Source organism: Pongo abelii, chromosome 5 (genome assembly GCF_028885655.2).
Source record: "Pongo abelii isolate AG06213 chromosome 5, NHGRI_mPonAbe1-v2.0_pri, whole genome shotgun sequence".
NCBI lineage: Eukaryota > Metazoa > Chordata > Mammalia > Primates > Hominidae > Pongo > Pongo abelii.
Window position 1 is genome coordinate 49291643 of NC_071990.2, and position 12810 is coordinate 49304452.

Here is a 12810-nt window from a genome sequence, read left to right on the forward strand (position 1 = left end):
TTCAGCCAAGTAACTTAAATTCTCTGGCTTTTTGTTTCCTTCACTGTAAATTGTAAAAATTGAGTTAGATGATTTCTCAGTTTGCCCTCTTTATTAATTTGAGTTTTCTTAAAAGTGGAGCTTGACACAAGCGTATATGTGTCAGTAGTTTTGGAAGATGTAATACATAGAGTAGGAATGAGGAGCAGGAAGAGTGAGAGTAGAAAAGTCTAATTAAAGTGTATAATCAAGGTTGCAGCTCTACCAACCCTATGGAAGCTGTGAGTAGTATACAAAACGCCTCCAAGAAATAATTGGGCAATGAACAGTCACACTGGCTCTCATCCTCTGTAGGGTGAGAATTATCCCTGAGGAAGATAACTCTCCCAACACTTCTGGGCTGCTTCTGTGCTTGAGTAGGAGCTGAGCAGGAACTCATGACTTCAGGGAAATCCCTTAGGGAAGAGAGCAGAATCATACAAAATGGATGGCTTCTATAGGACTCTTACAGGGCACAGAATGGAACTCTTGACAACAGCAGGGCTAATATCGATTTCAAGAGACTGGGATTGTGGCACCACAAGTATCCAATAGTCTTTCAGAGGTAAAGATCACTATGATTCTTTAAGTTAAGGATTTCCTAAATTGAATTGAACATATATATGGTCCTGTGAAAAAAAAAAAGTGGGTAACAGGAACCAATAAAAATTATCATGATCCTCATGGTATCTGTAAATAGGAATGATGCAGTATTGAGTAATTTGTTCATATTCCTTGATAATTTCTGAGAAGAAAGATATATTTTAATGAATTATTTAATTGTAATTGATAAAACTGTATATATTATCATGTATAACATGATGTTTTGAAATACATATGCATCATGGAATGGCTGAACTGAGCTAATTAACATAAACATTACCTCAAATCCGCATCATTTTTTAATGGTGAGAACACTTCAAAACCATTCTCTTAAGAATTTTCAAGAATACAATACATTGCTGTTAATTATCATCACCATGGTGCACGATAGATCTCTCAAATGTGTTGCTCCTATCTTACTGAAATTTTGTATTCCCCTATTTACCCCAGCCAAACCCTAGTACCACTATCTTACTCTATGCTTCTACCTAGTACATATATTGTAAAAAGCATGGTAGTTTGAATTCTGAGATAGAAGAAGGTAACTTAACAAATAATGTCACTCTAATGAAAGATTCTTTAAGAACATCCAGTTATTAATGGAGTTCTATCTCAATAAGGTGCTTTCTAATTGGTGATATAACTTTCCTAATGCCAAGGTATTGGAAAAGGGACATCTTTGTAAGTATTTAGCCATATTTCCCATTATAAATAATAAATGGATTTGCTGATACATAAGTCACTCTTTTTAGTTTAGTTATTGTAAATCAACCCATAGTGAGATATAACACTTGGATGAGGAAAGAAAAATTGAGTTTTAAAATATGCAGGCCTTAGAATTAAACCCTGCATAATGATGCCATAAGATACAGAACATGTATAGAGTTTAGTCTGGAGAGGAAGGATTATACCCACTTATATAAGCAAACACACTCATATAAGCACACACACTCATATAAGCACATGCACACGCACACACATACACACATACACACACACGTTAAACCAAGCATCATCACATTATTAACTTTCAACTATGCTCATCTGAACCTAGAATATGTGTGGAAATGTTTAATGACTGCCACAGGAGATACAGGTGGGGCTCCCAAATGATTTCTTTGTCCTCGTCTATAAAGATAAGAAGAAATACAAAACAAAATAGCAACCATAATAAGTTAATGGCTATAACATATTAATACGTCAGATAAAGCTTGCATCTAAAGATCGCTTTCAGTATATCAAATGAAAGAGATGGCTTATGAAGGTATTGGAAATGAGATCATTGGGAAAAGAGTGCGGGAAGGGGCTTTCCTATCACTCTTGTTTACAACCGAACTTAATAAACACACAGTATACTACTTTCTGCTATTCTTTTCCCTATGTTTCCCAATTATTTTGATAACATGCTTTACTAACATGGCCAGTTCTTCTCCTGACTCTTTCCCATAAATGAAGTGTCCGTATTTCTGAAAAATTTTATGTTTATTCTGGGCTGAGCCAACCTTAATCTTTACCTGATTGCATACCTGATTGTGTCCTTTTTAGCTTCAGATATTTTCTAACAGTTGATAGCAGTGGGAACTTCAGGTAGAAATGGGGGATAAAAACAAGAATGTAGAAGAAAATAAACAAAAAGAAAAAAAAGAGGTAGAGATAAGGACTTACTCAAGCAATTCATATCATGTAGCATATTTTAGAGGTTTAGTCCATGGTGAGCTAGGAATGTAATATAAATATGTAATATAGTTAATATATATTATATATATAATTATATATGTGTATATATATACTATATATTATATGTATATATAATTATATATGTGTATATATATACTATATATTATATGTATATATAATTATATATGTGTATATATACATATATTATATGTATGTATAATTATATTATATATATTTATACATAATATAAATATGTAATATATTTAATATATATTGTATATATAATTATATATGTGTGTATATATAATTATACATTATATATTATATAAATATAATATATATATTATATAAAGATAATATATATATTATATAAATATATACATTATATAAATATAATATATACATTTTACATTATATAAATTATATAAATAATTATACATTATATAAATATATACATTATATATGTATATATGTATATACGTATATACATATATGTATATATGTATATATGTATATATGTATATATGTATATATGTATATATGTATATATGTATTATATATGTATATATGTATATATGTATATATGTATTATATATGTATATATGTATATATGTATATATGTATATATGTATATATAATATATACATTATATAAATACATTATATAAATATATACATTATATAATATAATTATAATTATATAATATGTATAATAATAATTATATAATGTAATATAAATAATAAATACATTTTATAAGAAGAACCTAGAAGATTCAGATAAGATCATGCATCTGGAAGAATTGGTAACTCATTATTTTTCATAAAATTTATTCTATATGATTGATAAGTGAGTGTGGTATTCTATGTTAAACTATTTCTAATGAGCTATACAATATTATTCAAGGTAAACATCATGTGCGGTAGTTTGAATGTAAAACCAGAAAACAACTTAAAAACCAGTACTTAATGTGCATTGGGTCACAAGGGGTAGCTACAAAATCATGTGACATGTTATAAGAAGCACACCAGAACTTACACATTTAATCAGGTGTTACATGTGACAGTAGGGTCATTGTTAGTGGCTAGTTCATTTATTCTCTTTAGACCAAGTTTTCCCTGGAACTGTTCCATTTGACTGACTCCTGGAGGTAAAGAGTCACACAAAAACTGTAATCTCATTATTTGGAGAGTTGTCTTATTTTTTGTTTTATTTTCGTGATTTATCTAGCATGCTATTCACCAGTCTTGAGTCCAGTGAGTTTTGACTATTTCTAAATATCAGTTCTACCTCTTGATTTCTCCCCCCCAAAAAATTGCCATTTTCCTATATTTAAAACTATGCTAATACTTCTCTGAAGTTTTCTGGAATAAAGCTCAAAAATATACTGGGCACTGTTAGAATAGTTTTATAGACACATGCAGTGAATATGGAAAATAAAGCATCACCCGCATTTCCATTACATTTATACATTAGGAAAAAAAGTTATCATTCAAGACATCATGCTTGGCACTGAGAGATTCCAGGAGACAATTCTGAAAGTCATATTTCAACAATGCCAGGCTAAAAGTGCTAGAATGACTTGGCAACTCTAATAGTTAAATGTACGATAAAAATTACTACAACTGAAAACAATTTATACTAAATTTCCATGTTTGAAAATGACAGAAATTTTGGCAGTAGCTATAATTCAGAATGCACCCATAATTTTCTACCATTGTAGTTTTCTTTACACAAGCAAAGAAAAAGGTTAATTTTTTGCACTTCAAGATCTACAAAATATTTTAGGTATCAACTGCTAGTCTGTTACGGCTCTTCTTATATTGATATATTTGTATTTTGTAGTATGCTGGGCATAAATAAAAGACTGTACAGGAAAAATGGTAAGTCATTTAGCATTTGTTTTCTTATATTCCAAATACTTTTACATAAGTCTCTTTAAATGAAGATAATTAAAAAGCATGGACAAGGACTTCATGTCTAAAACACCAAAAGCAATGGCAACAAAAGCCAAAGTTGACAAATGAGATCTAATTAAACTAAAGAGCTTCTTCACTGCAAAAGAAACTACCATCAGACTGAACAGGCAACCTATATAATGGGAGAAAATTTTTGCAACCTACTCATCTGACAAAGGGCTAATATCCAGAAGCTACAATGAACTCAAACAAATTTACAAGAAAAAAACAAACAACCCCATCCAAAAGTGGGCAAAGGATATGAACAGACATTTCTCAAAAGAAGACATTTATGCAGCCAACAGATACATGAAAAAATGCTCATCATCACTGGCCATCAGAGAAATGCAAATCAAAACCACAATGAGATACCATCTCACACCAGTTAGAATGGTGATCATTAAAATGTCAGGAAACAGCACGTGCTGGAGAGGATGTGGAGAAATAGGAAATGCATTTTACACTGTTGGTGGGACTGTAAACTAGTTCAACCATTGTGGAAGTCAGTGTGGCGATTCCTCAGGGACCTAGAACTAGAAATACCATTTGACCCAGCAATCCCATTACTGGGTATATACCCAAAGGATTATAAATCATGCTGGTATAAAGACACATGCACACATATGTTTATTGTGGCACTATTCACAAAGCAAAGACTTGGAACCAACCCAAATGTCCAACAGTGATAGACTGGATTAAGAAAATGTGGCACATATACACCATGGAATACTATGCAGCCATAAAAAAGGATGAGTTCATGTCCTTTGTAGGGACTTGAATGAAGCTGGAAACCATCATTCTCAGCAAGCTATCACAAGGACAAAACACCAAACACCACATGTTCTCACTCATAGGTGGGAATTGAACAATGAGAACACATGGACGCAGGAAGGGGAACAACATCACATTTTGAGGCCTGTTGTGGGGTGGGGGGAGGGGGGAGGGATAGCATTAGGAGATATACCTAATGTTAAATGACGAGTTAATGGGTGCAGCACACCAACATGGCACATGTATACATACGTAACAAACTGGCACGTTGTGTACATGTACCCTAAAACTTAAAGTATAATAATAATAAAATTAAAAAAAAAGTAAGGACCTTAGGCTTTAAGTCTGAGAAATAAATGAGTAATCAATGTTATGTACGTAAAGAACTAAATTCAGGCATATAAGAGTGCATAATTTTATCTTAGTCTCAAATTCATAATGTACTTGAGAATGTACATAAAATGATTACATTTTAAAATAATGTATAACTGTCGCCAAGGGGGTGTTCACTTAACTCTGCCTACTGGAAATACCACAGGCTTCTTTGAAATTAACAAAGAAGGGCTGTAGATGAGGACTTAGAAGTTCAGTGGTTAAATAATTTTTCTAAAGTTGCACTTCAAGGGTAACAAGGGCAGTTTTGAGTTCTTAGATTTATTTTGTAAGGTCTGCTCTTTTGTTATATAATAATGTTTTCTTCTCCCAGGCTGCTCTTCTAAAGTTGTCTGTCATATCCATTCTTCACGCAAATGCCAACATTGTGCATGCAGTTATGTTTCTTCCACTTGGATGTTGCCTTCCCTTTTTGCTCATAAAGTTCTACTTTATAAAATTCCAGTCATTCCACCTCTACCAATCATTACTTTCCCTGAACCATTAATGAACTTTGGAGCTACACAAAACTGATTAGCACCTAAGTACTTTTTTATTAAACCATGTGATAGTTTTATATCTCTAAATAGGTTAGGTTGTAAACTCAACCTCTAAGCCCCTGGGACACATATATGCAAAATGCAGAGTATATATTGGCAGCACTGTAAACAACTGCTTATTTAATTGTCTCAGTGATTCATTTAGTTATTCATGCAATCATTTCATGCATCATGGTGATTATTTCAAATTCATATTATTTGTATGTTAAAGATTATACAGAATTTCTCATTCTGGTTATAAGAAGAAAATGGGACCAAAGTTACTCTCTCACATTACACTAGAAAAACAGAAAAAAACATACATAAAGCAATAGGTTATTTTTGTTTGTTTGTTTGTTTTACATATTGGACAATAAGCAGTATAGAACTATTACCTCTGAGAACAAAGACACAAGGACAATCACGTGCTTGCCTCTATCTTACCGCCTGGAGGCAGTGTCCAGACCAAAATAAAAGGAAGGGAAACCCAGAGTCAGGCACTCTTGCTAAATTAAGGAGATAGAGATTGAATTTCAGGGAGATCAGTGTGCCTAGAATTTGTGGGGCAGAATCTCAGAGGGAAGGAAACCGCAAAGAGAAGGATCTCCAGATGTCCTTAGAGGCTTCTCCTTGAGTATTTTTTGATGATCAATTTATATGTGAATGCTATAGTAAGCAGTAAGCAAACAGTTCCTTAAGTTCTCAAAGGGATGGGAACAGTTATGTTTGCAACAGCAAGAGTAGAAAGACTTACTCACATATAGAGCATTGGGTAGAGCTGAAAAACGGTATTATTGCCTTAGTAGTGGGGTTAAATTAGCCATATACTAAAAGCTGCTCTAAACCTGTCCTAGCTAATTTTAAAAGCAAGTCTAGAAAGAATCAAATTGATTCCAATACTTAACTACGTCTCAGATAAAATGCAATAATTTTCAAAGAAAAGAACAACAACTACAACAGCAACAAAAAGAGGACCCAACAAAGAAGAATTCACAGTTCTCAGCAAGAACAAAAGGTATCAGCCTTGCAAGGAAACAAGAATGGATGAATGGATGAACCACAACCTGAAGGAAAATCAACCAACAGAAAAGACACAAAAATTGCAGAGTTGATGTTGTTAGTAGACAAAGATATTAAAAGTTTATACTTAATATAATGTAGAAAAAATAATGTGAAAATTAGGAGAGAAATGGAAATATCAAATAAATCCAAATGGAACGTACAGAGACAAAAGCATAATACTTGAAATACTACTACTGTGTGTTTTTTGGTATGTGCTTGAAGCTTTTCCTCCCACATATGGATATATAATTGTTTTTTTGAAAAAATGCTAGAAAGACTTTTTTTTCTTTGAACTACTTTTGCACCTGTGTTGAAAATCGATTAATCATATATGTGTGTTTCTATTTCTGGACTCCTTTCTTGTTCCATTGGTGTGTGTATCTATCCTTTCTTCAACGCCACACTCTCTTGATTAGTGCAGCTTTATTTTAAGATTTGAAATCAGCGAGTTTGAGTCCTTAACTTTGAACGGTGTTTCAATTTTTATAACATTGCATTGTCTTAATGCACAAATGCAAAAAAAGATATATTGTCAGACATAATTTTGGAAAGAAAACGCGATATTTCTCAGCATCCTGATACTCAGAAAAGTCTAAGATTTAAAGAAAAACTTAATTCTGTTAAACAACATAATAAAATAGTCTTGATTGGAGTGAGAATCTTTCAAATATATATCTCCTGTTCAATTTTTTTCCATACTTTTCTCTCAAGTGAAAAGAAGTTTCTTTTCAAATTCTGTTTATCTTTGAGGTTCATGAATATTATCTCTTCACTTTTAATTATTACTATGTATTTCAAGATGATTTTGCACCTTAGTTTTTGCTGTTATTTTCATTACTGAATATTTCATTTAAAAAATGTTGAGTTTTATTCTAATTGTTCTCATTAAGGTATCATTCATGTATCTACTAATTCTTACATACTCTAAGTGCTAAGAAATGAGAAAAGATCACTTGAGGAAACAAAGATGATTGTAAGAAGACAAATGGTCAAATTTCTTATATTAAATTAAAATAAGAAAATGAAAGCTAAATTATGGCACAAAGTTAAATTTATGTAAGGGGAAGCATTAAATGACTATGATTGTCATTGTAAGACAAAGAAAGAAATGTGAAATCAATGCATTTGTTTTATTCACTTTTTTATTTATTTTCACTCAAGGCTTGAGCTCACATTTTATTTATATATATATGAAGACCTGTTCTTTGCAGCAAATATATTAAAACAAAATCTATTTTCAGTCACATTTATATTTGGTCAATTGCATTATCTATAGCAATAATGCTATGTTATGTTTAAAATAATCATTTCTAATTATTCATGAATACAAAAAATGCTGTTCCCAGCACCATGCTTTAAAATAGGAAGCCCTTACAACAACGAAGGTGTCTTCATATTGGCTTTCTGAAAAAGAAATTCTCATCTATTTATCTTAGAAATTAAATTTGTAAGCAGGAAGTATAGCCAAAGGAAAAATTTTCTTCTCAATTGTTGTTTGTTTGCTTTTTGTCATTTTACGCAACCTCCAAGTTTCTGACCTAAACTTTCAACCATCAACTTAGAGTACTTGCTCATCTTTGAAAAGGAAAAGTGGAGTGATCAGGACAACATTTTTCTTCCTTCATATTGAATATGAAGGATGTAAGATAATAAAATGTTAGAATATGCTTTTCTTCTATGTTGTTCCCACAGCTAAATGTGAGACTATCAGTTTTCCGAGAGTGTATCTATATGGTAAATGTTCAGTGACCTTCAAATTTCTTTAGCCATTTTATTTCTCTCTTAAAATATTGTTTTATATTTACCCTTCTATTTAACTTCAGACTTTTTAGAAGGTTTCTTGTCTGATTTTACCTTTAGTCTTACACTTTTTATATTCCCATAAACTTACAAAATTGATAGAGCACTAGGAATGAACAAGGGACCTTTTGGAATGCAGTGTGATAATTAAAATATTTGAATAGACACCTCTAAAAGAAGATACATATGTGATTAATAAGCATAAAAAAGATGTCTAACATCAGTAGTCTTCTGGAAATTATAACGAAAAACTTCATTGAGATTCCACTATGCACACATTAGTATGAGTGAAAAAATACCAACTATTAGTAAGGAACAACTAAAAACAGTAAACACTACTTGGTGGGGGTGAACAGTGGTACAACCATTTATGAAAATTCATGAAAATTGCTTGATAGTTGCTTGTTAAATTCAATGCATACTTGCAATATGACCCAGGAATTTCACTGCTAGGTTTTTATCTAAGAGAAATAAAATATATGCATGTGAGGATGTGCACCTGAAAGTTCACTGCTGCTTTATTCAAAATAACCAAAAACTGAGAACTGTAGTATAACTGTAAAGTACAACGCTACTCGGAAATAAAAAGAAGCAAACTACTGATATATGCAGCAAGATGGCTAAATTAGAAAAGTGTGTTGAACAAATGAACCCAGGCACAAAATAGTAATTAGTATATGACTTAGTGTATGATTCTATATATATGAATAGGATATTATATTAAATTATAGGACAGGCCAAACAAATTTATAATTTCAGAGAGAAGTAAGATGTTACCTGTGTCGATAATGGGTTGTATCGACAGCAAAGGGGCAGAGAAGACCCTTTGGTGGAAATAAAAATACTTAATTTACATGTTAATAACAAAGGTAAATACGTTCATCAAAGTTTACCAACCTCTACATCTAAATAGATGCATTTAATTTTATAAAATCTATACTATTAAAGTTGAATATTTTATGATAAGCTTGATAAATGATAAGTTTGATAAAGCCATAGCATTTACAAGGTTCTTGAATGATTACAATATCAAATCAGCCACAAAAATTAGTAAAAGATGCAAGGTAGGACACATTTATACTGAAACAATGGTAGTATAAATGTGTTTTTTGCAAATGTTTGTATATTTGATTCCTATCACATTTTTTAATACATCTTTATATCACATGAATGGTCAAATTACTTGGATTAAATTGATGCCATACATGTTGGTTTATAATATAATAAGCATTACAAGTGCTTTCCAAAATATCTGTTAAAAATACACAATTTCTTTATTCTCAGTGATTATTCCCTTTATTCTTACATAGTATAAACGTAGCTAGCAGGTTTTTTAAAAAATGACTTTTACTAGAAGCAGATATATTTCATCTTCACTATCGGTTTAATTTTCCTTCATAAATGTGTTGCAAACATAAATGTGTGTCTCATAAACAGGACTGCCACTTAAGTGTCAAATATTGTCCCTGGGTATGCTTTCCAATCTGGTGACTTTCCAACAACACTCTATTTGGCATCTCAGCCATGTTTATCTGTGAAAAATAGGCATTTCTGGGAAATTTCTAAATTGTCTTTTTAGCTTAAGTGAACCAGAGGATATTTCGAGGATATCATATATATAAAGCTCTTCTTGTCAAACTAGAAAGTTCAGTGAAGGTCTGAAATTTCTTCTTTCCTATCCTTACGGAGCTGCTGTCCTCATTCTTGAAACTGCAGAGGAGTATATCAGCATGAAAGCTAATCCTGTGCCTTCAGTCACACTCACTGTAATCAGAGTTCCTCTTCCTCTCCAATACTGAGCGCATATGTGATAGGCATCATGGCTGAAGCTACAGCAGTAGTGTCCACTGCTAAACGGACATGTTTGGCAAAGGGAGGACTCCCAAAAATATAGTACTTGTCGACTTTGCAGGAGACTGACTAATAAGAATGCTAAATAAAATATATGATGCCCGATTAAATGTGAATTTTAGATCAATGAATGAATTATTTTTAGTATAAATATGTCCCATGCAACATTTAGGACATACTTACTGTGATGCTTAATACTGAATGTCAACCTGATTAGATTGAAGGATGCAAGGTATTGATCCTGGGTGGGTCTGTGAGGATGTTGTCAAAAGAGATTAACTTTTGAGCTAGTGGGCTGGGAAAGGCAGACCAACCCTTAATTGGGGTGGGCCTAATCAGCTGCCAGCTTGGCCAGAATATAAAGCAAGCAGAAAAATGTAAAAAGCCCAGAATGTCTTAGCCTCCCAGCCTACATCTTTTTCCCGTGCTGGATATTTTCTGCCCTCGAACATCGGACTTCAAGTTCTTCAGCTTTGGGACTCAGACTGACTTCCTTGTTCCTCAGCTTGCAGATAGACTATTGTGGAACCTTGTGATCATGTGAGTTAATACTACTTAATAAACTCCTAGGAGTTTTATTATTATTATTATTTTATTATTATTAAGTTAATACTACTTAATAAAACTCCTAGGAGTTTTATTAAGTTTAATAAAGCTTATTAAGTTTAATAAACTAATAAGAGATATATATCTCTCCTATAGGATATATATATATTATATACATATACCATATATATATAATATATATTAATTCTGTTCCTCTAGAGAACCCTGACTAATACACTTACACTAAAGAAAATTGTTTGTTGCTTAATGGGGCAAATTTATACTTAAAAAGTTATTGCTATTTATCTAAAATTCAAACTCATTTGCATATCTTTCATTCTTATTTGCTAAATCTGGTAAACCTAGACTGGCAGGATAAAAGAAAATCCAGTAAGATGTGTATTATTACTTTTTAAAAAATACATGGGCTGTGGAGGAAAGGGAACTAGGTCTCACAGTGAACCCACTATGAACTTCAGAGGCATTGTGGAAAATATAAGGTTCATGTAGAAGTCTTTGTAAAATTTTTATTTAGTTGCTTGAATGTGGACAGCAGATATAAAATTAAGGAATATCTTAGATTTCAGTAGGCCAGATATCACTAAGTTGCTAGAAATGGTACATTCTAATTTTAAAAATTATGTTAGGTCTTTTGTTTCAAATCCTTCTGGAAAAGAGTTGCATCAGGATGAGGGATAGTTTTACCTCTTAATTGTTTACAAAACAATCATAGAAATAAAATCTAGCACGTCTTTTTTATTGATCAAGTTTGTAGCAATATATGCATAAGCCTTACAGCTGAAATACTTTGCAATTTCCCATGAATATCCAGGATGAACAGGAACCAGGCTATTTTCTTAATGTCATCATGTACCTATCCAGTACAAACTAGAGTTATCTGGTCAAATTTGAACAATTTCTCTAACCTAAATTGGATTATTCCAGGATAAACATTACTTTGGAGATTAATTACATTTTCCCATCTGGTTCTCTTACTGATCATGAAAATCAGAAAATATCCCATTACCCACTTTATTATCACAGTAAGTTTGGGCTCCATACATGCTCTAATTCTTGAAATGGCATTATTATAAAATATTTCTGCACAAAGGATTTGGGTGGTTTTATCTGTATACTTTACGGATCATCACATGGAGTCAGGCAGAGATGGCATCCATTTCATTCATTAAAGCTATTGTAGAAAGTGGCACTGTGTGTGTTGGGCCTCTAGGGTGAGCCTGCTGTAACTTTCTTCTCAAGGGCCAGGTTATTACTGGGATCAGTCCAGTTTCTGTTTCCATATTTTCTGTATTGGTAAGAGATGTTCTACCTGGGCTCCTCTCTACATCGACTTTTGTCAGCAGTTTCTTCCCATCTATCTGGCTTTTAGTAGGAATAATTAAGACATTTGTAACTTGGGCTGCTAACACTATAGTTAGGTTTTAGGATAACATACTGCAGGTTCAAGACAGTAACTAGTGGATTCCATGCCTTTGGTGATGGTACAGGCTTTCCCTTCCATTGAAAGTCTGTGTCTTCTTTAATGTCACAGTCAGTAGATTTTAACTGTAATCTGTATGGGTCCATCTCTTATTAATGATCCAGCCTGAAATGCT